The 25951-nt window shown below is 44.0% G+C and overlaps 1 long non-coding RNA gene across 1 annotated transcript in view; it reads right to left on the minus strand.

Moving 5' to 3' along the window:
- Window positions 1–22577: 22577 nt before the first annotated feature.
- Window positions 22578–25951, minus strand: part of LOC126989130 (uncharacterized) — a 14152-nt gene continuing 10778 nt past the window's right edge. Inside the window, exon 3 of the long non-coding RNA XR_007742898.1 lies at window positions 22578–22892. This is a non-coding gene — a long non-coding RNA (uncharacterized LOC126989130). The remainder of the gene's footprint in view (window positions 22893–25951) is intronic.

Genomic DNA, 25951 nt, shown 5'->3' on the forward strand with positions numbered 1-25951 from the left:
TTATTGTTTTATTTTATTTGAACTTTTAATCCATCTCTAGGCTGAGTTGACAGCCACCATCAATTTTTCTCTTTTCCATCTGTCTAGCTTTGTTTTAGGCTTGATAACGATGGAGAAGGAAACATGGAAACATGGAAACGCAGGCAACAGAAAGCCTATTGGCTCATTACGAGGTTGCCCGCTTTGGTGATTTAATCTGCTCGACAGCCTGGGGCCTGGGGAGCAGATGAAAGCACCTCGACATTGAGGAGCAGATGAAAGTACCTCGATATTGAGGAGCAGATGGAAGGAACTCAGAATTCAGTTTACTCCCGACGCAGCGAAGTGACGGTCGATTCTATATTTGAAGGAGTTGATAGTATTCGCATTTACTACTTCTGAAGGAAGATTGTTCCAGTGACGGATGACTCGGTTTGAAAAGAAACTCCTTCCGATGTCTGTGTTACATCGACTAGACTGAATGGGTAAACCGTTATTTCTAGTTCTTGAGTTGGTTTGCAATTCAAAGAAATTGAAGTAATCGACGTTATTGATTTTTCAGATACTTGAAGACTTGAATCATATCTCCTCGTAGGCGTCTTTTCTCCAATGTAAAGAGATTGAGTCGCTTGAGTCGTTCCTCGTACGGTTGAGCCCTTAAGGTTGGTATCATTTTCGTGGCGCGTCGTTGAATCCTTTCCAGTAAATCAATGTCCTTTCTGTAATTAGGAGACCAGAACTGTACTGCATACTCGAGGTGCGGTCTTACCATGGAATTATACAAGGATAGCATCACGTCTGGCGTTTTACACTCGAAGTTCCTCGCTATGAACCCGAGCATAGTGTTGGCTTTGTTGTATGCTTTTTTACAGTGATTCGCGTGTTTCGGGTCACTGCTGCTAGTGACTCAAGATCCTTTTCCTCCTGCATCGCTTGCAGAGGTCTCCCATTCATGATGTATGTGTGGTTACTATTTCTGGAACCAATGTGCATGACTTTGCATTTGTCAACATTAAAGGATATTTGCCATTTCTCCGACCATTCGATAATGTGATTGAGGTCTTTCTGAATGATTTCGCAGTCGGTCTTTGTGAGGGCCTTTCCCCACCTTAGTGTCATCAGCAAATTTCGATATTGTGGATTTCAGTCCTGATTCGAGGTCGTTGATATATATGATGAAGAGAATGGGTCCCAGCACTGACCCTTGAGGCACTCCACTAGTGACTGAAAGCCAATCGGAAGGCTGTCCGTTGAGTAGTACTCGTTGTTTTCTGTCGGTGAGCCAATCTCTTATCCACGCGATCAGATTGGCTCCAATGCCCGCCGAGTGCAGTTTCTTAAGGAGTCGCTCGTGCGGTACCTTGTCGAAGGCTTTCTGAAAGTCCAGGTATATAACATCACTGGGGATGTGGGCATCCCAGTTCTTATATATACCTTGGAAGAAGTCTAATAAATTCGTTAGGCAGGAGCGCTTGTTTCTGAAGCCATGCTGGGTGTCGGAGATTACATTATTGTCTTCTAGAAACTTAACAAGTTTGTCTCTAATAATCTTTTCGAGTATTTTTCCTGCCACTGATGTCAAACTTATGGGCCTGTAGTTTAATGCAACGCTTTTGTCTCCTTTTTTGAAAATTGGTGTTACGTTCGCCATCTTCCTGTCTTCCGGGACCTTTTTCAATTGAACAGACTGGTTGAATATGTTAGTGAGTGGCTGAAGTATTTGTTGTTTAAGCTCTTTTAATAACCGAGGGGACAAACCGTCAGGTCCTGTTGACTTGTTCGTGTCGAGTTTATCCAAATACTCTTTCACTTCTTGGTCGCATATTGAGTCAATTATCAGGGGCGTGATTCCCCTCGGCTGGTCAGGGTTCTCGGGCATTGTTTCGATGTTCTCGACTGTGAATACGGATGCGAAGTTACTGTTGAGGATTCTGGTCATCTGCTTACTGTCCTGAGTTGCAGCTCCAGTCTCGTCTGTCAGGGGACCAATATTGGATTTTACTTTCTTTTTCGATCTGATGTATGTGAAGAATTTTTTTGAGTTTGTCTTGATGTCACGCGCTATTTGTTTTTCGTAGTTGCGTTTACTACTCCGAATAAGGGTGCGACAAGCTCTGAGGCTGTTGTGGTACTGAGTACGGGCTTCGGCCGTGTCATTCTCTTTCATTAGGTTATAATTCCTTTTTTTTAAGTTTACCGCCCTTTTTATTTCTCTGGTCCTGGAGGAGGAGGAGGAGGAGAATGGGGATGAATTTTGATGGTGAATGGTGATGGTTATGTTTGTGGTGTCAGTGTGCGTAAAATGCCTGTAGGGATGAGTGTGGTGAGGTAAGATGGTGATGATAGCGTGAAATGAAGGTGATGGTGATGTTCGTTTAGAATAGATGTTGGGTGAATAGTGCATTAGTGGTGAGGATGCTGAAAGGAAGATGATGATGGCAGTCGAAGGGATGTTCACTGAAGAACGTGGTCGTTGTTTTGATAGTGTGAATAAAACTTTATTCCTAACTCAAACATTGGAATAGGCCATTTACTCTCATTACTATACCAACAAAGTATTCCAGTATCATTTTCTTACCAGTAACACCTTTCGCTAACTCTATTCTTTCCCAAACTTAAATGTTGGACTTGTTATTTTCTTCATCGCCATCATCTTCAGAAGGCTGTGACTGAATGGAAAGTCAAGCACAATGATCTTGAAAAGAAATTTGTAGCCCTTCAGGAATTTGTTTTAACTAATGTGGCAGTGACTCCACCATCGTTGGTGGAGAGGCCCTCCACCGAGACTGTGCCCTCTCCAGACGACCCTCCTGCTTCACGGGAGGACGTGTTACCTGCCTCACAGGTTAACTCCCAGCCTGCCTCACAGGATAACCCCCGCTCGTAGCCTACGTAACAAATTTGAAGACTTAGAAGTCCTCGCAGCTACAAATCATTATCACATCATCGGAGTCACAGAATCTTGGATAGACACTTCAAATAGAGATTTCATTGCGGAATAAAGATTACCGGGTTATACCATTTTTAGTCATGAAAGAGAGAACAGACAGGGTTGAGGCGTTATCTTTTATATCCACAACTCTCTCCATCCAGTATCCGTGAAAACAGATATTATAACCAATGTAGACACGGTCTTCATTGAAATTAAAAATAAATCTCGTAAAATAGTGATTGGACTTATCTACAAACCGCCAAGGCAGACTCTTGATATCGACCACGCATTAAATGAATTATTATTAGAAACAAGTAGCAGTTGCGAGGCAGTAATTGTTGGGGACTTTAACTTGCCAGTGAAAAGATGGGGTGAACCGTTGAACTGTCATACAGGGCTCGACCTGTACACAAATTTACTAGAAAGTGATTTGCATCAACACGTTCAAAACCCAACTCGGGAAAATAATATACTTGACCTTATCTTTTCAACGACAGCTGATCTAGTTAACGAAGTAAATGTTGGTCCAGTTTTTAGTTCTAGCGATCACCGAACAATCACATTCAGCATCAATATGAAAGAAAGCAAAGTAACTCCTAGTAAAGAAAAGGTGCCTGATTATCAGAGAGCGAATTTCGTAAGACTTCGATCAATTCTAAATAATTCTGACTGGACTGAAATCACGGCGGAAACAGATATTGATAAATCTTGGGGGGCCTTCACCACAATATTGAACAATGCCATAAGCATATGCGTACCCTATCGTAACAGACGTTCAGCTTCTAAGAAGAAACCCAAATGGTGGAATAACGAAATTCAAAATAGCCAATTTTTTTTAAAAATGCGTATACAGTAGTTACATATCAACTCAGAGCGAGGCTGACAAACTAGAGTTGGACAGAATTCGCCGCGAAACCAAGAAATTAATAAAACGAATCAAGAAAAATCTTGAAGAATATATAGCGGAAACAAGTAAATCTAATCCTAAAGAATTTTTTAGCTATGTAAATAATAAAAAGTCACTCACTTGTGGTATCGGACCGCTTGCTAATGAAAATGGTAACCACACGAACGATGAAAATGAAATGGCTACAATCCTAAATAACTTTTTCGCATCCGTATTTACCGACGAAGATTGTTTATCACCTCAACCGCCGGAGGTTAGAAGGCCCGAAAAGATGTTCAGTGGCGTGCTCATCGTAGAAAGTGACATTTTACGCACAATTGAAAAGATTAAAGTAAGCAAAGCTCCTGGTCCAGACAAAATTACGCCTAGGGTCTTAAAATAAATCAAACATCAAATTTATAAACCGCTCTCCATCATAATCAATAAATCTTTAACAGCTGGAAAAGTTCCGTCGGATTGGAAACTTGGAAATGTCACACCAATTTTCAAAAAGGGGGACAAGTCTCATCCAGGAAACTATCGACCAATTAGCCTGACATCTATTGTTTGTAAGTTAATGGAGACTATCATTCGCGACAATATGGTGAAATTCTTCGAAGAAAATAATATAATAAATAATTCGCAACATGGCTTCCGTAGTAAACGTTCGTGTTTGACTAACTTACTTGGTTTTTCACTATATTTTGAGGTGTTCGATGAAAGCAGATCAGTAGATATCATATATCTGGATTTTCAAAAGGCATTTGACAAGGTCCCCCACCAACGATTGCTCAGCAAACTACTGGCGCACGGTATCTCGGGTAACATTCACAATTGGCTTGCGGACTGGCTCTCTGAGCGGAAACAGAGAGTAGTTCTAAACGGTGTTACATCTAACTGGCTCGATGTCAAAAGCGGCGTACCTCAAGGATCAGTGCTTGGCCCCATGCTCTTCTTAATTTATGTTAATGATATCGATGATGGGCTCACTTGCAAAGTATCAAAATTTGCTGATGACAAAAATTGCTAGTAAAGTAACTGCGACACTCGACGAAGAAGCTTTACAATCAGATATAGATCGACTTGCACGTTGGGCCAATCAATGGCAAATGAAATTTAACGTTGACAAATGTAAAGTGTTGCACATCGGAAAAAATAACAATCGCGTTCGGTACGTAATGAATGGCCAACAACTTTCTGCAGTAAGTAAAGAAAAGGATCTTGGAATCACTATATCAAGCGATTTAAGGCCCGGTCAGCATTGTTCAGAGGTAGTTAAAACTGCAAACAAATTGGTTGGCTTCATCGGACGAGTCTTTAAAAATAAATCGGAAAAAGTAATATTAAAACTGTTTAATTCGTTGGTTCGACCCCGTCTAGAGTACTGTGTACAGTTTTGGTCTCCCTACTACAGAAAAGACATAGAAAAGTTGGAACGGGTCCAACGAAGAGTAACAAAGATGATTCCTAGGTTGAGAAATTTGTCATATGAACAAAGGCTTAAAGAAGTAAATTTATTCAGCCTATCAAAACGAAGAATGCGAGGCGATCTAATAGAAGTGTTTAAAATGTTTAAAGGATTCAGTGATATTAATGCGGAAGATTACTTTACAATTGATCGATCAAATAGAACAAGAAGAAATCACAATTTGAAGATAAGTGGTAAAAGATTCTCGTCGTACGAAGCTAAACACTTCTTCTTCAATCGAGTTGTTAATGTTTGGAACTCTCTACCCTGTGATGTCGTTGATAGTACAACAGTTACGGCCTTCAAGAATAGATTAGACAAGTGTTTTGAATCCAACCAGCAACTAAGATATTACTCATTGTCGTAATAACGTTAAGTTCTTTCGAATACTGGTGTCCTTGTCCGCTTTTATCGCCTGGTTAGTGGTAGCAGTAATGGTAGTTCTTTCCTCTTTCCTACATAAATTCCATGCAGTTTTTTCATGCTGCATGGTTCTTTTTCCTTTCCTGCCAGCTTTGGATGGAGGGATGGGGGGGTGGGGAGGAGCTTTCGCCTTTGCTGTCCTTCATCTTCCACCTTTGATTAGATAGTTAGTGTAGCTTGTCACAAACAACCTCATAAGGACCAGCAGGTCTGCTGTTGTTTGTTCTTCCTTTGTGTTCCTTTGTGTTCCTAAATGGGAAGTTAATCGGTTTAAGGTTCCTCTTCTTTGCCTCTAAGCACTCAGCTCGTCTCTCCTTCCCTTCTTCCTTCCCTTCTTCCTTCTTCTTCCTCCCTTATATGAGCACTAATGTTATCATCTCGCTCCCTTCCTGTTTTTCGTCCTTCCTATCTTTTTTCCTTCTTCCTTTCTTCCTCCATTCCCTCCCAGCTTAATTTTTGCCCTCATTAATTTGCCTCTATTCCTTGTTCACGTGTGCTTTGTTGCTTTGTTTTTCTTCATTCCTTCCTTCGTTTGATTGTTCGTTCATTCGTCTGTTTCTTCCTTTGTTTTTTCTTCTTCCTTTTCCCTGTCCATTCCTTTACATTTTTAACTCGGTCTTCACTTTTCCTTTTTTTTTTCTTTCCTTCTTCCTTTCCTTCAAGTCCCTCGCTGTTTCCCTCTTTCCTTCCTTCCTCTTTCTTCCTGCTTCCTCTAATACTTCCCTTCTCATCCCACCTTCCAACATGTGACCTACACTAAATCATTTATTATTGTCCCAGACTCCCCCCCCCCTTCTCTCTCTCTCTCTCTCTCTCTCTCTCTCTCTCTCTCTCTCTCTCTCTCTCTCTCTCTCTCTCTCTCTCTCTCTCTCTCTCTCTCTCTCTCTCTCTCTCTCTCTCTCTCTCTCTCTCCTTTTCTTTCCCTCACCTCTCTCACTTTATGTCGTGTTCTTTTGTTCCTGTTTTCATTTCCTCTTTCTTACCCCTTTTCCTTTTTTTTTCTTTCTTATTCCCTTTCCCTTCTTCATGTTCACCTCTCTCTCTCTCTCTCTCTCTCTCTCTCTCTCTCTCTCTCTCTCTCTCTCTCTCTCTCTCTCTCTCTCTCTCTCTCTCTCTCTCTCTCTCTCTCTCTCTCTCTCTCTCTCTCTCTCTCTCTCTCTCTCTCTCTCTCTCTCTCTCTCTCTCTCTCTCTCTCTCTTTCTCTCTCTCTCTTCTCTTTCCTCTCATTTCCTCTCTCTCCTTTTCCTCTTTTTTTCCTTCCTCCTGTTTTTCCCATGAGTTCTTGTCGTCCTTTCCAGCTTTCTTTTCTTTTCTTTTCCGTGTCATTCTACCATTTCCTTCGCCTACTGTCTGTCCTTGCTTCCCTTCATCCCCGTCCCTTTCCTCCTTTCACCTTGTGTCCCTCCTTTCGTTCCATGCCATTGGCCATTCCACATCATCATTTCCCTCTATCTCTCATTCAGTTCATTTATACTTTTTTTCAGGCTAATTTCCTCTTAGTCCATTTTTTTTCTTCCCGCTTGTCTTGGCATTCCGTGTGTCTTCTGTTTATACATATTTTGTTTGTTTTCTTTCTTTCCCTTTCTCTTTCTCCTCCTCTGCCTCCATTTGCCTTTGTGTCTTCTCTCCTTTCTCTTCTTTATAAGTCGTTCCGTCCTTTTGCCTCGTTAACAGTTCGTAATTTATCTTCCGGCAGCCTCTTTATCTCCTTATTTTCTTTCTCTTTTCTTTTCTTTGTCGTCTTCTTTATCGCTTCTTACTTCATTTCTTGTTCCTCCTTGTTTTGTCTTCTTCCCTTTTCTCCTCCCCTCTCTTCCTTTTTCTTCTCTTTCTCCTTAAGAGGGGGCTTCGTAGTGCAGTGATTAGCACACTCGGCTCACAACCGAGAGAGCCCGGGTTCGATTCCCGGGCGGAATGGAAAAATTTTGTCGGCTTTTCCGATACCCTACACCCCTGTCCACCCAGCAGTGAATGGGTACCAGGTATTAATCGGGGGTTGTGTCCCGTCTCCTGGGGTCTGTTCCCTTCTCCTATAATTCCTTCCCCTTCTGTCTCTCTCCGGCATATGACCACAGATGTTGCGCCCACTAAACTTTCCAACTTTCACTTCCTTCTTTCGTTCTTCCTCTCAGATCATCTGTCCTTTGCATCCCAACTTTCTCCTCCTTCATTCACTTTCTACTTTCGTCCTTCCTTTCAATCCATCTCTCCATTCAACCTTTCCCCCCATCACTGCCTTCTTTCATTCTTGCTTTCTTCAGCCGCTCCTTTCATTCACTTCACTCATGTTTCACTTTTTATTATGATGTCCACTAAAAACGTAATTCTACCCTTCATTCTTTCCTTAATTCCTTCCTTCCTTCCCTCCTTCCTTACTTCCTTCCCTTTCTCTCGCTTTTCCTTTCTTCGGCTCAGTCTAATCCAGACCTATAGATGAAAGGAAGAAAATAAAAGGAAGACCATGGATGGGTTTTAAGGAAAATAGGATGAGGAAAATAAGGGAACGACAAGATGAGGAAAAAGAACAGGAGGAAATGAAGGAGGGAATGAGTTGGTAAGGCAAGGGAAGGACAAGAACAAGAATACGAGGGAATAAAGAAGGGATGAAGAAGAAAGTTAAGTGTGTGTGTGTGTGTGGGCGTGACAAGGGCGTGGGGAGCCAGGCTGTTGTGCTGCTTCCCCTCGGCGCTGGTCAGGGGCGTGGCGGGGCCTGACAGACAGACGTAATGCTCTTGAGGGAAAGGTTTTGCCCACTACTTCTTCGTCTCAAATTGTGACCTCGACTTGCCTTACCTCTGGTCTTCGTGTTCTGTTTCTTTTCGTCTTTTCTTGTCTTTTCCTTCGGTTCTTTCGTTTTCAGGTCATGGTTTTCTTTGTTTCTTTTCTACGTTTTGTTTGTTTTCTTGATTTTTTATTTCATTTTTTTTCCATTGGTTCTTCTTTTTCGGTTCTTGTTTTTTTTAGTCTTCTCATTTTCAACTTCCTCTCATTTCGTTTTCTTTATCTTTTTTCATATTTTTTTTTCCTGTTTCGTCTTTCTTCATTTTTTCTCCTTTGCTTTTCTTCTTGAATTCATTTTTATTCATTTTCCTCCTGATCTTACTTCCACCCTTTCCCCTCCTCCTCCTCCTCCTCTTTTATCTCCTTATTCCTCTTGTTTTCTTCCCTGATTATTCCATGACGTCTTTTACGTTTTTCCAGTCCTCTCTCTATTTTATCTTTTTTGGGGGCCTTTTCTCTCCTCTCCTCCACATCTCCCATCTCTTAATCTAGCAATAGCCTCCTCCTCCTCCTCCTCCTCCTCCTCCTCCTCCTCCCCTTATAACGTGCTCGTGGGTCGTTTCTAATACCCTGATATGTAGGCGATCAGACCCCTTATCTTAACCTCATTAGGTGGTAACGCTGCCCCCTAAGTACTTACAAGTTACACCCTAGTAGCTCCCATTTCCCCCCTCCCCCCTCCCCCTCCTTCCCCTTCCCCTTCCCGTTACCCCCATCCGTCTGGTAGGCTCCCGGGAAGGTCCATCAGGTTAAGCCGCCTCCCCACGCTGCCTTCATCTCCACGTTTGTTCTCCACACTGTTAGCGGGTTTAGTCTCCTTGCTGGCCTCCACTTATCTCCCGTGCCCTGAATACCTCCACTTCAACAGCGGTCTTGTATCCTCCCTCTCACAATCTCCACTACTGATCTTTCTCTTGCCTTGCCTTACCTTACCCTACCTCACCTTACCTTACCTCTCCTTACCTTACCTTACTTTACCTTATCTTACTTTCTTTACCTATCTCCACTGGCCTCCACTTGCTATCTTTCTATTTACCTTTTATTTTTCTTCTCTCCCAGCATCCTCCACGAATTGCCAGTCATCCACCTGCCTCCTCCTCCTTTCTCCCTCCTTTCTCCTCCTCTAGGGATATCCACTGCCCACCTTTCTCTTATCTGTCTCCTCTTCACTTCATCCTCTTTTGTTTCTTTTTTCTATATTTTCTTTTCTAATACAAAACTACCTTTCTTTACCTGCCACCACTTTGAACCAGTCTGCATCCTCTTCCTCTTTTTCTTCCTCCTCCTCCTCCAATATCCACCCAAAACACCTCCATCTCTCCTCCATTTCCCTCAGTGTGATGTCAACTTATGCTAATCTCCATGTTCTTCAATCCTACCAATTTCCTCCTCCTCCTCCTCCTACTACTACTACTTCTACTACTACTATTACTACTACTACTACTACTACTACTACTACTACTACTACTACGAACATAGCAAATGAATTTCAATATTGAAAAGTGCAAGGTTATGCATATCGGAATCAACAACGATCGTATTCATTATCAAATTAACGGAGTGCGACTTTCTGAAGCTAGCAAATAAAAAGATCTTGGAGTAATAAGCTCGAACGATCACCTTACTATAGAATGGATATCAAAATGTTAGAATCGGTGCAGAGGAGGAGGACTAAGATGATTCAGGGGTTAAGAAACTCGCCATTATTATTATTATTTTTTTTTACGTATCTGCCTATTGCGCCGGTAGGCTTGCTTGAGGGGCCTGGATGGTACTCGGCCCCAGCCCGTCATGGCGCAGGCAAGTGTTTATAGTAGCGCCATACGAGGAAAGACTCAAACAGTTAAACTTGCATTCTCTAGAAAAGCGAAGGGTGCGTGGAGACATGCTCGAGGTTTATAAATGGATGAAGGGCTTTAACAAGGGGGATATTCATAAGGTTTTGTTGGTAAGAGAACCGGGTAGGACACGAAGTAACGGGTTTAAACTGGATAAATTCAGATTCAACAGGGACATTGGCAAAAATTGGTTTACTAACAGGGTGGTGGATGAGTGGAATAGGCTTAGCAGTCATGTGGTGAATGCCAATACAATTGTCACATTCAAAAATAGATTAGATAAATTCATGGACAGCGATATTAGGTGGGGTTAGATACACGGAAGCCTAGGTTCAAAGGAGCTGCCTTTTACAGGCCTACCGGCCTCTTGCAGACTCCTACGTTCTTATGATGTTATGTTAATTGAATTTATTCAGCTTATCAAAGGCAGGCTAAGAGGTGACCTTGTCTAAGTATTTAAAATGTTCAAGCGATTCGACATCGTTAATGTTCATGATTATTTTAGTCTCTCAACCAAGTGTAACAAGAAACAATGGATACAAAATAACGAGGAAGCGTTTCAACTCAAATGAATCAAAGCACTTCTCCTTCAACCGTGTCATCAATGTATGGAATGGTCTGCCTCAAAACGTCGCCGGAAGCGAAAGTATTTGCACGTTCAAAAACCGACTAGACAAATATTTAGAAGCTAACCCGAACATCCACTATTTTGCTCCGGTCGAACAGAAAGTAGTGTTAGCCTAGTCGTCGTGAATGATCTTCCTTCTGTCCATTGAAAATTCCATTGTAGTTTTTCTATAGTACATGGTATTCATCCTTTTCATGCCAGCCTCGGCTGGAGGGACTGGTGGGAGGGGAGGAGCCTTCGCTGTCCTGTGTCTCTGACTCATAGATTAGAGTAGATGGTAGCAACAATGAAAAGGCTACAGCCTAGTTAGTACCAAGAGGTCTGTTGATGTTTGCTTTTCCTTTGTACTCCTTTGTTCTACTACTACTACTACTACTACTACTACTACTACTACTACTACTACTACTACTTCTTCTACTGCTACTACTACTACTACTACTACTACTACTTCTACCCCCTCCCCGCCGCGGTGTCGGGATACCCACACTGTTACTGCGGAATAATCAACAAGACCCAAATTATTATCGGACTCAGCCATTTAACGTGTGTGTGTGTGTGTGTGTGTGTGTGTGTGTGTGCGCGCGCGTGTGTGCTTGTGCGTGTATGTGTGTGTGTTGCTGCCACGACCCACGATTTGATATGCACAATGAAAATGTATAATGTGTGTGTGTGTGTGCGCGCGCGCGCGCGAGAGAGAGAGAGAGAGAGAGAGAGAGAGAGAGAGAGAGAGAGATAGAGTTGTGTTGCTGCAATCAATACAACGATGAATGTTATATAAAACGTAAACACACACACACACACACACACACACACACACACACACACACACACACACACACACACACACACACACTAATTACCACATCCCTATTGTCCTATTAAAGCCACTTCATCCGTCTCTCGAGGTACAGGTATTTAATTAGACAGGTGTACAGGCTCGAATACGAACAGATAAAGCCCCAGTCACACTGACTTTACGACCTAATAACGACAATCAGCGACCTGTAATTCGCGGGAGGTTACACAGGGTCGTGACTGTGATCGGCATGTGTCTCTGACCCCCGTACGATCGAAAAGGTCAGCTTGAGGTTATTGGTGCTGCACTATAGCGTTACTGGGGCGCCGAACAGCAGATAATTTACATGACAAAATCTGCAGCCTATCACGGTTCAGCAGCAGCCTTTGGAAACAGTTGAAATGACCTGGAAAAAGATTGAGTCATTTTAAACTGGTGTAAAACAAAAGGCCGGCAATGGGCACGTATAGAGGAAGGGAGTCGACAGAGGAAAGAGACGGAAGAAAGGATGATGAAAGAGAAGGAAAAGGACACTGCAAAAAACAAGAAGTGTTTGAACAGACACAAGCTAGAACGGAACACGTCAGGCTTCGTATGGTGCGGCTTCATTAGATATACATGTCGGTTACGGGAAAGGAACAGAAATATCAAACGGGTGAATGTATAGGAAGATAGAGACAGTAACCGCAAGGAAATATAAAGACAAATAAATAGAAAGTGAGATAAGTAGAGGAATTCATAATAGGAGGAAAAGAAGAAAAAGGTCAATAGATATAGACTTAGGAAAATACTTGCATTTACACAGCTTGAAAGATGAACTAGTGTGAATATAATGTAGAATCACTTGAATCGTCTGTGGCTAAGAAAAAGAGAAAATAAAGTAAGGAAGAAACTTTGTCACTATGTATAACAGATAAGAAGAAAAAATGAGTAAAAAGTGAAAGTAAAGCAAAAATTATAATAAGTAAAATAAAAAAAATGGAAAAAGGTTGAAAGAGACTTTATTACTGTCGGTAGAAAAGAAAAAAAAACGTAAAAAAAGAGATACAGGAAGAAAAAGACTCACTGTAAAAAGGAAATATCAATAGAAGATAGAAAGGGAGGCACCATGGCGGCGGAATTTAAGAGGTAGAAGACTATCAGTAAGAGGAGGAGAGCTGATGAGACGAAGAGCCTTAGTAAACTCTCCTGACCAAGTAAATTATTCATACTGTACATCATAAAATAGGGATGTGCTACAGGATGAAAACCTGATGTGTTAGCAAAAAATGGCTGACATATTTAACATCAGCACCTCAAAATTACCTAAAAAAAGCAACCACAAAACCTGACTCAGCAAAAAGTGTGTTGACCACTGATATAATCAATAAAGGACAGCATCTCTCTCTCTCTCTCTCTCTCTCTCTCTCTCTCTCTCTCTCTCTCTCTCTCTCTCTCTCTCTCTCTCTCTCTCTCTCTCTCTCTCTCTCTCTCTCTCTCTCTCTCTCTCTCTCTCTCTCTCTCTCTCTCTCTCTCTCTCTCTCTCTCTCTCTCTCTCTCTCTCTCTCTCTCTCTCTCTCTCTCTCTCTCTCTCTCTCTCTCTCTCTCTCTCATCATCACCATCAGCCTGTAACGTTCCCCTGTAGAAGTCCTCGGCCTCACACAAACGTTTCCACTCGTTCTTGTCTTGTGCCTCTAATTCACAGCCTCTACTACACGTCCCTCATTCTTTTCTGTATCACCACGCCATCTGCTAAAAGCCCTTCTCTTCAGTGCTTTTATGAGCATTAATTTCTCTCCGTCACTCTTTTAAGCAATCTGAAGTCCTCTCTCCTGTATGTCTTGATAATTGCACCAAGGATCGGCACTAAGTCCATTACTTTTCAATATAGTGTTCGATGTCATTACAGAAAATGTCAGAGAGGAACCACCCTGGTGTGTATTATATGCTGATGACATCGTCTTGGTGACAGAGGAGAGAAGACAGCTGGAAAGAAAACTAGAAGAATGGAGAGTTGCTTTGGAAAGCAGAGGAATGAAGATTAGTAGGTCCAAAACGGAATACTTCACAACAGATACAAGTGGCGACCAACAGGCCACAATTAGACTAAATGGTGAAATGTTGAAGAGAGTGAAAACATTTAAGTACTTGGGATCAATGGTAGACGAGACAGTGGAGATGGAAAAAGAAGTGAATTTCCGGATCCAATGTGGTAGTAGCAGTAGTAGTAGTAGTAGAAAAAGTAGTTAGACCAAATCTCAGTACTGTTTCGTGTGTGTCAGGTCTTGATATGCCTTAACTACACATACCTAACCACGGCCCGGCGGACATAGAATCATAAGAGGGCAAAGGACGGAGCCTAAGAGTAATTACTGGGCTGCAAAGTTGGAACAGGGAAGGGAGGGCTGAGTTATCATTAGGCTGAAAGAGTGTCTGGGATGAAGGCAGGAAGAATGGGAAAAGAGGAGAGGAAGGAGGAACTGGGAGGGAGAAAAGGAAGGAGAGGAAGGTAGAAAGGGGATTGAAGAAGGGAAGGAGGAAGAACAAGCAGTAGAAAACGGAGGGAATTTAGGAATGAGAGAAGGACATTAAGAAACGAGAATGGGAAGGAATAATGGAGATGAACGGGAGGTAGAAAATGTGAGAGGGAGGGAAAAAGAGTAAGTTGTATGAGAAACATGGAAACATGGAAACATGGAAATGCAGGCAACAGAAAGCCTATTGGCTCATTACGAGGTCGCCCGCTTGGGTGATTTAATCTGCTCGACCGCCACTTGGGGCTTGGTGAGCAGATGAAAGCACCTCGATATTGAGGAGCAGATGGAAGCCCTCGTTATTCAGTTTACTCCCGACGCAGCGAAATGACGGTCGATTCTATATTTGAAGGAGTTGATGGTATTCGCATTTACTACTTCTGAGGGAAGATTGTTCCAGTGGCGGATGACTCGGTTTGAAAAGAAACTCCTTCCAATGTCTGTGTTACATCGACTCGACTGAATGGGTAAACCGTTATTTCTAGTTCTTGAGTTGGTTTGCAGTTCAAAGAATTTGGAGTAATCGACGTTATTGAACTTTTTTAGATACTTGAAGACTTGAATCATATCCCTCGTAGGCGTCTTTTCTCCAATGTAAAGAGATTGAGTCGCTTGAGTCGTTCTTCGTACGGTTGAGCCCTGAAGGTTGGAATCATCTTTGTGGCGCGTCGCTGAATCCTTTCCAGTAGAGCAATGTCCTTTCTGTAATTGGGAGACCAGAACTGCACTGCATACTCGAGGTGCGGTCTTACCATGGAATTATACAAGGATAGCATCACGTCTGGTGTTTTACACTCGAAGTTCCTCGCTATGAACCCGAGCATAATGTTGGCCTTGTTGTATGCTTTTTTACAGTGATTCGCGTGTTTCAGGTCACTGCTGATAGTGAATCAAGATCCTTTTCCTCCTGCATCGCTTGCAGAGGTCTCCCATTCATGATGTATGTATGGTTACTATTTTGGGACCCAATGTGCATGACTTTGCATTTGTCAACATTAAAAGATATTTGCCATTTTTCCGACCATTCGATAATGTGATTGAGGTCTTTCTGAATTATTTCGCAGTCGGTCTTTGTGAGGGCATCTCCACCCACCTTGGTGTCATCTGCAAATTTCGATATTGTGGATTTCAGTCCTGATTCTAGGTCACTGATATATATGATAAAGAGGATGGGTCCCAGCACTGACCCCTGAGGCACTCCACTAGTGACTGGAAGCCAATCGGAAGGCTGTCCGTTGAGTAGAACTCGTTGTGTTCTGTCGGTGAGCCAATCTCTTATCCACGCGATCAGATTGGCTCCGATGCCCGCCGAGTGCAGTTTCTTAAGGAGTCGCTCGTGCGGTACCTTGTCGAAGGCTTTCTAAAAGTCCAGGTATATAACATCACTGGGAATGTGGGCATCCCAGTTCTTATATATACCTTGGAAGAAGTCTAATAAATTCGTTAGGCAGGAGCGCTTGTTTCTGAAGCCATGCTGGGTGTCGGAGATTATATTATTGTTTTCTAGAAACTTAACAAGTTTATCTCTACTAATCTTTTCGAGTATTTTTCCTGCCACTGATGTCAAACTTATGGGCCTGTAGTTTAATGCAACGCTTTTGTCTCCTTTTTTGAAAATCGGTGTTACGTTCGCCATCTTCCAGTCTTCCGGGACCTTGTTTAGTTGAACTGACCGGTTGAATATGTTAGTGAGTGGTTGAAGTATTTGTTGTTTAAGCTCTTTTAATAACCGCGGGGACAAACTGTCGGGTCCCGTTGATTTGTTCGTGTCGAGTTTGTCCAAGTACTTTTTTACTTCTTGGTCGCATATTGAGTCAATTTCCAGCGGCGTGATCTCACTCGGCGGGTCAGGACCCTCGGGAATGGTTTCGATGTCCTCGACTGTGAATACGGATGCGAAGTTACTGTTGAGGATTCTGGCCATCTGTTTACTGTCCTGAGTTACAGATCCAGTCTCGTCTGTCAGGGGACCAATATTGGATTTTACTTTCTTTTTCGATCTTATGTACGTGAAGAATTTCTTGGAGTTAGTTTTGATTTCGCGAGCTATTTGCTTTTCATAGTTGCGTTTGCTACTCCGAATAAGGCTGCGACAAGCTCTGAGACTGTTGTGGTACTGTGTGCTGGCTTCGGCCGTAGCATTCTCTTTCATCAAATTATAATTCCTTTTTTTTAGGTTTACTGCCCTTGTAATTTCTCTGGTCATCCACGGTGGATCTATGGCCCCATTTACTCGCCTGGATTTCGTAGGTACTGTAGCCTTCTCTACTTGCAACAGCTTATCTTTGAAGACGTTCCACGCGTTGTCGATTGTATTGTCGGTGATGCCAAGTTGGTCCCAGGTCGTAGAGGGAAGCAGCGCACGGGCTTAGTTGAAATTTCCTTTTTTGTAATCTGGTATCACTGACGGACTATCTACGAGTTTGTTACATATATTGATATTAAAACGGATTAAGTGGTGATCGCACCCATTAAGTTTCTCACCAACTGTACAGTCGCGAATGAGGTCAGGGTCGCTTACTAATACCAGATCCAGCAGATTGTTTTCTCTTGTTGGTTTAGTTACAACTTGAGTGAGGAACGAATCCTCCACCATTTCTATAAGCCTGTTACCCTCTTGATCTTCATTCATCAGTCCCCAGTCAATGTTAGGGCAGTTAAAGTCCCCAATTATAATTGTTTCCTTGCTTTGTGTAACAGAGTGAATCTCTTCGTAGAGGGCAGTGTCATCGGCTGCCTGTTGTTTCGGAGGCCTGTATACGGTTGCAAGTGTTAGTTTCTTGTTATTTGCGGTTATTTCCACGTAGACAGAATCGTATTTCTCTGCGTCCTGTTTGTCTATTTTTATGGCAGGGAGCGTACTTTTTACGTAGCAGACTACTCCTCCTTCTTTCTTGTGCTTTCGACTTTTGTGGAAGCTTTCGTACCCAGGGAATGACAGTTCGGATTCTAGATGAGTAGAGTTGGCCCAAGTCTCTGTGATGGCTACCACATCTGGTTTCTCTGTTGTAATATACGCCCTAATTTCGTCCTTTTTGGGTATTAAACTACGTGCATTTGTGTACATGATAGAAATGTGGCCGTGACGAGTTGTATCAGTTCGCTTGTCGGAGGCGTGGTTAGTTACACATTTTCTTGTGAGTCGCACTGACGCTACGGGTTGGTTGATCAAGGGCTGCCTTTGCCCCGTCCTCGCCCGCCGTTTTTTTAAAGCGAAGAAGAGAAGAGGGAGGAGGAGAAGGAGCGGGAAGATAGAAAAGGGAACGAACAGGAGAAGGAAGAACGAGAAGTAGAAACAGGAGGGAACTTTGGAGGAAACGAGGAAGAAAAGGAATACTGGAGATGAACGGGAGGTGGATAATGTGAGAGAGAGGATGGGGAGTAAGGTGAATGAGAAACAGAGAAAAGAGAAGAAGAAATGGGAAGAAATACGGAGTGGAAGGGAAGGAGTGGAGAGAGGATGAGGAGTAAGGTGAGTGAGAAACAGAGAAAAGAGAAGAAGAAATGGGAAGAAATACGGAGTGGAAGGGAAGGAGTAGAGAGAGGATGGGGAGTAAGATGAATGAGAAACAGAGAAGAGAGAAGAAGAAATGGGAAGAAATACGGAGTGGAAGGGAAGGAGTAGAGAGAGGATGGGGAGTAAGGTGAATGAGAAACAGAGAAAAGAGAAGAAGAAATGGGAAGAAATACGACGTGGAAGGGAAGGAGTAGGGTGAGGATGCATTCAAAGGTATGATGAATTGGTGATTGGTGCGTGTGCGCGTGCGCGTGCGATTGTGTGTGTGTGTGTGTGTGTGTGTGTGTGTGTGTGTGTGTGTGTGTGTGTGTGTGTGTGTGTGTGTGTGTGTGTGTGTGTGTGTGGACGCGCGCGCGCGATGCGTGTCTAATAATTCACTGGCCTACAAGTTTTAACTTTTTTCTAGTGACCTAAGTTTGAGACCTGTTCTTGGGTAATTTGGTGTCACTGAGTTTACAAAAGACAATAGTTTTTTTCTATCACATCAAGTTTTTTTTATCTATGGGCTGGTCCATATTGGCCCCAGCCATAGCTATAAGAGATATCACAGGTAATCATATATGTTGATATTTATTTTATCTATTTATTTAGACAGTTATTTATCTATCTAGACACACGCAGATATATAAATATATTGTATCTGTTAAAAGCGATGGTTGCTCTACACGAGTCTACAGTATGATCCTCATGAATGGAGACTCTTTATAGATAGTTCAAAAAAGAGTTTAAAATATGTATTACTCCTACTGGTCACTCTGTGCATTTAAAAGAGAATCCTGAACACATTAAAACTGTATTAGACTTACTCAAGTTTGATTAACACAAATGGGTCATATGTGTGGATCTGAAAATGGTCAACTTTTTACTCGGCCAACAAGGAGGGCATAAAAAATATCCGTGTTTCCTGTGTTTATGGGACAGCCGAGCGAAAGACAAACTTTGGGAACAGAAACTCTGGCCAGTTAAAAAAAGAAAGTTTGACTGTGGGGAAGAAGAATATCATGCACCAACCCCTTGTTGAGAGAGAAAATCATCTTCCCAGCCCTTCATATTAAACTAGGACTAATGAAGCACTTTGTCGAAGCTCTTAATGTGGAGGGTGACTGTTTCAAATTCATATGTATACAACATTTCCTGGCCTAAGTTATGATAAAATAAAGGCTGGTGTTTTTGATGGGACACAAATGAGAAAGTTAATGAAATGCCAAAACTTCTCGAGCTCGATGACTGACGTAGGAAAAAGAGCTTGGGACTCATTGGTGGCTGTTGTGAAGGGATTTTTAGGGAGCAAAAAGGCAGCAAGCTACAAGGGTTGGTGGAGACATTGCTTGATAGCTCTCATCTTTTAGGCTGCAGCATGAGCATAAAGGTTCATTTCCTCTAGAGCCATCTCGATGATTTCCTGCTACTCTTGGAGACGTGAGCGATGAGCATGGCGAGCGCCTTCATCAAGATATCAAGGTTATGGGGGAGAGATATCAAGGCAGATGGCACACACACATGTTGGAGTTGGACCTCATCTTGACTATGCGGTTCAGTTCTGGTCACCTTACTATAGAATGGATATCAAAATGTTAGAATCAGTGCAGAGGAGGATGACTAAGATGATTCAGGGGGTGAGAAACTTGCCATACGAGGAAAGACTCAAACAGTTAAACTTGCATTCTCTAGAAAGGCGAAGGGTGCGTGGAGACATGATCGAGGTTTATAAATGGATGAAGGGCAATAATAAGGGAGACATTCATAAGGTTTTGTTGGTAAGAGAACCGGGTAGGAGATGAAGTAATGGGTTTAAACTGGATAAATTCAGATTAAACAGGGACATAGGCAAAAATTGGTTTACAAGCAGGGTGGTGGATGAGTGGAATAGGCTTAGCAGTCATGTGGTGAGTGCCAATACAATTGTCACATTCAAAAATAGACTAGATAAATTCATAGACAGCGATATTAGGTGGGGTTAGATACACGGGAGCTTAGGGTCAAAGGAGCTGCCTCGTACAGGCCTACCGGCCTCTTGCAGACTCCTACGTTCTTAAGTTCTTATGTTCTTATGATGGCAGACTACTACTTAAAGTCCTTTCCTTGTCTCTATCTTCACCTTCTTGTCACCTTTTCATCTCCTCACCTCTACCACACCTTCTTTTCTCCTTTTCATCTCCTCACCTCTACCACACCTTCTTGTCTCCTTTTCACCTGCTCACCTCTACCACACCTTCTTTTCTCCTTTTCATCTCCTCACCTCTACCACACCTTCTTGTCACCTTTTCACCTGCTCACCTCTACCACACCTTCTTTTCTCCTTTTCACCTGCTCACCTCTACCACACCTTCTTTTCTCCTTTTCATCTCCTCACCTCTACCACACCTTCTTGTCACCTTTTCATCTCCTCACCTCTACCACACCTTCTTGTCACCTTTTCATCTCCTCACCTCTACCACACCTTCTTGTCTCCTTTTCATCTCCTCACCTCTACCACACCTTCTTGTCTCCTTTTCATCTCCTCACCTCTACCACACCTTCTTGTCACCTTTTCATCTCCTCACCTCTACCACACCTTCTTGTCTCCTTTTCATCTCCTCACCTCTACCACACCTTCTTGTCTCCTTTTCATCTCCTCACCTCTACCACACCTTCTTGTCACCTTTTCATCTCCTCACCTCTACCACACCTTCTTGTCTCCTTTTCATCTCCTCACCTCTACCACACCTTCTTGTCACCTTTTCATCTCCTCACCTCTACCACACCTTCTTGTCTCCTTTTCATCTCCTCACCTCTACCACACCTTCTTGTCACCTTTTCATCTCCTCACCTCTACCACACCTTCTTGTCTCCTTTTCATCTCCTCACCTCTACCACACCTTCTTGTCTCCTTTTCATCTCCTCACCTCTACCACACCTTCTTGTCTCCTTTTCATCTCCTCACCTCTACCACACCTTCTTGTCACCTTTTCATCTCCTCACCTCTACCACACCTTCTTGTCACCTTTTCATCTCCTCACCTCTACCACACCTTCTTGTCTCCTTTTCATCTCCTCACCTCTACCACACCTTCTTGTCTCCTTTTCATCTCCTCACCTCTACCACACCTTCTTGTCTCCTTTTCATCTCCTCACCTCTACCACTCCTTGTCTCCTTTTCATCTCCTCACCTCTACCACACCTTCTTGTCTCCTTTTCATCTCCTCACCTCTACCACACCTTCTTGTCTCCTTTTCATCTCCTCACCTCTACCACACCTTCTTGTCTCCTTTTCATCTCCTCACCTCTACCACACCTTCTTGTCTCCTCTTTCATCTCCTCACCTCTACCACACCTTCTTGTCTCCTTTTCATCTCCTCACCTCTACCACACCTTCTTGTCTCCTTTTCATCTCCTCACCTCTACCACACCTTCTTGTCTCCTTTTCATCTCCTCACCTCTACCACACCTTCTTGTCTCCTTTTCATCTCCTCTACCACACCTTCTTTTCTTCTTTTCATCTCCTCACCTCTACCACACCTTCTTGTCTCCTTTTCATCTCCTCTACCACACCTTCTTGTCTCCTTTTCATCTCCTCTACCACACCTTCTTGTCACCTTTTCATCTCCTCACCTCTACCACACCTTCTTGTCTCCTTTTCATCTCCTCTACCACACCTTCTTGTCACCTTTTCATCTCCTCACCTCTACCACACCTTCTTGTCTCCTTTTCATCTCCTCTACCACACCTTCTTGTCTCCTTTTCATCTCCTCACCTCTACCACACCTTCTTGTCTCCTTTTCATCTCCTCACCTTTACCACACCTTCTTCCCCTCATCTCCTCCTTCTAACCTTCATCCAAGAAGAGCAGGAAGAGGCAGGAATAGGTGACCTCAGACCTCCCTTTCTCCCCTGTCTTCTCACTTTCTTTCCTCTCTTCTCACTTTCCTCTTCTCACCTTCTCTTCTTACCTGTCCTTCATATCCTTTTTCCAGGTCTCACACAGTATAACCAGGAACAGGAGGACTAGGTTAACTCTGAGCTCCTTTAATCACCCATTTCCTCTACTCTTTTCACCTTCTTACCTCTTCTCTTCTCACCTTATCTCCTCACCTGTCCTTCATCTCCTTTTTCCAACTCTCACACAGTATAACCAGGAACAGAAGGACTAGGTTAGCTCCGAACTCCTTTAATCACTCATTTCCTCTACTCTTTCCACCTTCTTACCTCTTCTCTTCTCACCTTATCTCCTCACCTTTCCCTCATCTCGTAACCCTCGCCCATGAAAACCATTAACAAGGAAGGAATGGACGAATTCTGAGCTCCTTTTCCCTTACCTCTTATCACTTTCTTCCCCCTCATCTCTGCTCACCGTGTATCTTCTATTTCCACCTAGCCTCTTTACCTGCCCCTTACCTTCTCTTTCCAACCCTCACACAGGAAAACCAGGAAGAGGAAGGAATAGATGAACCCAGAGCTCCTTTTGTCTCCTCTCCTCTTGCTTATTCTTGCTCCTCACCTCCGCTTTCTCCTCTTTCACCCAAGGACAGGAATACGTATAGATGAACTTAGAGCTCCTTTTGTCTCCTCTCTTCATGCTTATTCTTGCTCCTCACCTCCGCTTTCTCCTCTTTCACCCAAGGACAGGAATACGTATAGATGAACTTAGAGCTCCTTTTGTCTCCTCTCTTCTTGCTTATTCTTGCTCCTCACCACCGCTTTCTCCTCTTTCACCCAAGGACAGGAATACGTATAGATGAACTTAGAGCTCCTTTTGTCTCCTCACGTTTAACCTTCATCTCCTCTTCACCTCCTCATCTCCTCACCACCTTTCTCCTCATCCCCTCACCACCTTTATCCTCATCTCCTTTTCCTCTCTTTCACCAACGAACAGAAAGGAATAGGTGAACTCAGACCTCCTTTTCTCTCCTCACTTCTCACATTCATCTCCTCTTTCCCTCCTCATCTCCTTCCTCACCCAAGTCCTTAAGGACGAGGTTAAGTCTGACCTCCCTTCCTCTCCTCCCTCTCACCTTCTTGTCCCCGAGCTGCATGACGCCGCAGGTGAGGTTGGCCGGGATGCCCACAGGTGTGGTGACCTCGACGGACGTGGGCAGGAAGTAAGGACAGATGGGACACAGTTGATCCGCCTCCAGGGTTCTGTGGGCGGCACCTACGGAGGGAGAGGGGGGGAGGGGGTTCGTTTGGTATGGGAGGCAGCGGTGTGAGGGTTTGAGGAAGGAGGGAGGGTACAGGGGAAGGGGAAGAGGTTGTTTGGTGTAGGTGGCGGGGGTGTGGTGGGGGGATGAGTGGCGGGGGAGGAGGTAGAGAGGGGGATAGGGATTGGGGTAGAAGAAAGGGTTGGGTAACATCTGTGAGGTGGTGAGGTTGTTTGTGCGTAGGTTTGTTGGCGGGAAGAGGGACAGGGAAACTTTGGGGAGAGAAGGTGTGGGATGAGTGGTGGGTAAACTTTGGGGTGAGAACGTGAGGGAGGAGTGGAGGGGAAACTGTGGGGAGAGAACGTGAGGGAAGAGGGGAGGGGAAACTTTGGGGAGAGAACGTGAGGGAAGAGGGAGGGGAAACTTTGGGGAGAGAACTTGAGGGAAGAGTGGAGGGAACTTTGGGAGAAAACGTGGGGAAGAGTGGAGGAAACTTTAGGGAGAGAACGTGAGGGAAGAGGGAGGGAACTTTGGGAGAGAACGTGAGGGACGAGTGGAGGGGAAACTGTGGGGAGAGAACGTAAGGGAAGAGTGGAGGGGAAACCTTGGGGAGAGAACGTGAGGGAAGAGTGGAGGAAACTTTGGGGATAGAACGTGAGGGAAGAGCGGAGGGAAACTTTGGGAGAGAACGTGAGGGAAGAGTGGAGGAAACTTTGGGGAGAGAACGTGAGGGAAGAGTAGAGGGAAACTTTGGGGAGAGAACGTTAGGGAAGAGGGAGGAAGCTTTGGGGAGAGAACGTGAGGGAAGAGTGGAGGAAACTTTGGGAGAGAACGTGAGGGAAGAAGGAGGAAACTTTGGGAGAGAACGTGAGGGAAGAGTGGAGGAAACTTTGGGAGAGAACGTGAGGGAAGAGGAGGAAACTTTGGGAGAGAACTTGAGGGAAGAGTGGAGGAAACTTTGGGGAGAGAACGTGAGGGAAGACTGAAGGGAAAAATTTGGGGAGAGAACGTGAGGGAAGAGGGAAACTTTGGGGAGAGAACGTGAGGGAAGAGTGGAGGAAACTTTGGGAGAGAACGTGAGGGAAGTGGGAGGAAACTTTGGGGAGAGAACGTGAGGGAAGAGTGGAGGGGAAACTTTGGGGAGAGAACGTGAGGGAAGAGTGGAGGGGAAACTTTGGGGAGAGAACGTGAGGGAAGAGTGGAGGGTAAACTTTGGGGAGAGAACGTGAGGGAAGAGGGAGGGGAAACTTTGGGGAGATAACGTGAGGGAATAGTGGAGGGTAAACTTTGGGGAGAGAACGTGAGGGAAGAGTGGAGGGGAAACTTTGGGGAGAGAACGTGAGGGAAGAGTGGAGGGGAAACTTTGGGAGAGAACGTGGGAAGAGTGGAGGGTACACTTTGGGGAGAGAACGTGGGGGAAGAGTGGAGGTGAGCTGATTGGAAGGCTTCAGAGAGAGAGAGAGAGAGAGAGAGAGAGAGAGAGGTACAGATAGAACGAAAATATCATTATAATATTATCACACACACATTTTACCTTCTATCTGATCGCCAGTATGGGTTCCGCAAGGGGCGTTCTACTGGTGATCTCCTAGCCTTCTTAGCTGACTCTTGGTCATCCTCTCTTAGCCGTTTCGGTGAAACTTTTGCTATTGCGCTGGACATATCAAAAGCTTTTGATAGGGTCTGGCACAAATCTTTGCTTTCCAAACTACGTTCCTACGGTTTCTATCCTTCTCTCTGTACCTTTATCTCCAGTTTCCTTTCTGACCGTTCTACTATTTCTGCTGTGACAGACGGTCACTGTACTTCCCCTAAACCTATTAACAGTGGTGTCCCACAGGGTCCTGTTTTATCTCCCACTCTCTTTCTGTTGTTCATTGATGATCTTCTTTCCAAAACGAACTGTCCTATCCATTCTTACGCCGATGACTCCACTCTGCATTACTCAACTTCTTTTAATAGAAGACCCACCCTACAGGATCCTAACGACTCAAGGCTGGAGGCTGCAGAACGCTTAGCCTCAGACCTTACTATTATTTCCGATTGGGGCAAAAAGAACCTGGTGTCCTTCAACGACTCAAAAACACAGTTTCTCCACCTATCCACTCGACACAATCTTCCAAACAACTATCCCCTATTCTTTGACAACACTCAGCTATCACCTTCCTCAACACTAAACATCCTCGGTCTATCCTTAACTCAAAATCTCAACTGAAAACTTCATATCTCATCTCTTACTAAATCAGCTTCCTCGAGGCTGGGCGTTCTGTACCGTCTCCGCCAGTTCTTCTCCCCCGCACAGTTGCTATCCATTGACAGGGGTCTTGTCCGCCCTCGTATGGAGTATGCATCTCATGTGTGTGTGTGTGTGGGGGGGGAGGGGGTCCACTCACACAGCTCTCCTTGACAGAGTGGAGTCAAAGGCTCTCCGTCTCATCTGCTCTCCTCCTCATACTGATAGTCTTCTACCTCTCAAATTCCGCCGCCATATTGCCTCTCTTTCTATTTTCTATCGATATTTTCATGCTGACTGCTCTTCTGAACCTGCTAACTGCATGCCTTCCTCCCTCCCGCGGCCCCGCTGCACACGACTTTCTACTCATGCTCATCCCTATGCTGTCCAAACCCCTTATGCAAGAGTCAACCAGCATCTTCACTCTTTCATTCCTCACGCTGGTAAACTCTGGAACAATCTTCCTTCATCTGCATTTCCTCCTGCCTACGACTTGAACTCTTTCAAGAGCAGGGTATCAGGACACCTCTCCTCCCGAAATTGACCTCTCTTTTTGGACACTCCTTTGACCTCTATTCAGGAGCAGTAAGTAGCGGGCTTTTTTTTTTATATTTTTCTTTACGCCCTTGAACTGTCTCCTTAGCTACACACACACACACACACACACACACACACACACACACACACACACACACACACACACACACACACACACACACACACACACACACACACACACACACACACACACACACACACACACACACACACACACACACACACACACACACACACACACACACACACACACACACACACACACACACTAACGGACAGGGT

Source organism: Eriocheir sinensis, unplaced genomic scaffold (genome assembly GCF_024679095.1).
Source record: "Eriocheir sinensis breed Jianghai 21 unplaced genomic scaffold, ASM2467909v1 Scaffold1060, whole genome shotgun sequence".
Lineage (NCBI taxonomy): Eukaryota > Metazoa > Arthropoda > Malacostraca > Decapoda > Varunidae > Eriocheir > Eriocheir sinensis.